General features: G+C 54.8%; 1 protein-coding gene across 4 annotated transcripts in view; it reads left to right on the top strand.

Annotated features, from left to right (window-relative positions):
• The first annotated feature begins 64 nt into the window (after nt 1-64).
• The window catches only part of NSUN6 (NOP2/Sun RNA methyltransferase 6), a 21,368-nt gene continuing 20,978 nt past the window's right edge, over nt 65-454 (top strand). For all 4 annotated transcript variants that reach the window (XM_031066785.1, XM_031066786.1, XM_031066787.1 and 1 more), the window contains exon 1: nt 65-404. The gene's annotated coding sequence lies outside the window, so the exon portion shown is untranslated. The remainder of the gene's footprint in view (nt 405-454) is intronic.

The raw sequence follows: 454 nt of genomic DNA, 5'->3' as shown, positions 1-454 counted from the left end.
CCTGCCGGGTGCCTCTGGGCTGCGGCGCAGGGCCTGGGGGGCTGCGATGGGCTGCGCGTCCCGCTCCTCCCCGCTCTCTGATGTTTTCAATAACGGGCGGGCGAGGGAATAAAGGAGGGAGCCCCATATTCCGCTCCCTGCCACAGTGACTCCACTGTCGTTTTCCTCGTGTGGGAAATAGTGGGCAGGGAGGTTTGAAAATCTTGCTCGGCATCTCTGGTGCTGGCTGCATGTGACTGCTGGTAGCGTTCATGTGCCTATCTGGATCAAAGCCCTGGTCCGGCATCGCGTTCCCTGCTGCAGTTCCCCACAGAGGCACATAAAAATCAGTGAAAAAACAAGTAAAAAATTTTTTTTCCAATGCCCGTCATACATTTTCTGGGACAAAGTGTACGGCATAGCAGGTCTGGAAAAAAAAAAAAACCCCTCAGGTGCTACGAGCTTGCCTCCTGCT

The sequence above is a fragment of the Geospiza fortis genome, unplaced genomic scaffold (genome assembly GCF_000277835.1).
Source record: "Geospiza fortis unplaced genomic scaffold, GeoFor_1.0 scaffold138, whole genome shotgun sequence".
NCBI lineage: Eukaryota > Metazoa > Chordata > Aves > Passeriformes > Thraupidae > Geospiza > Geospiza fortis.
Note: the sequence above shows the minus strand (reverse complement) of the source record. Positions and strands in the feature narration are given on the sequence as shown.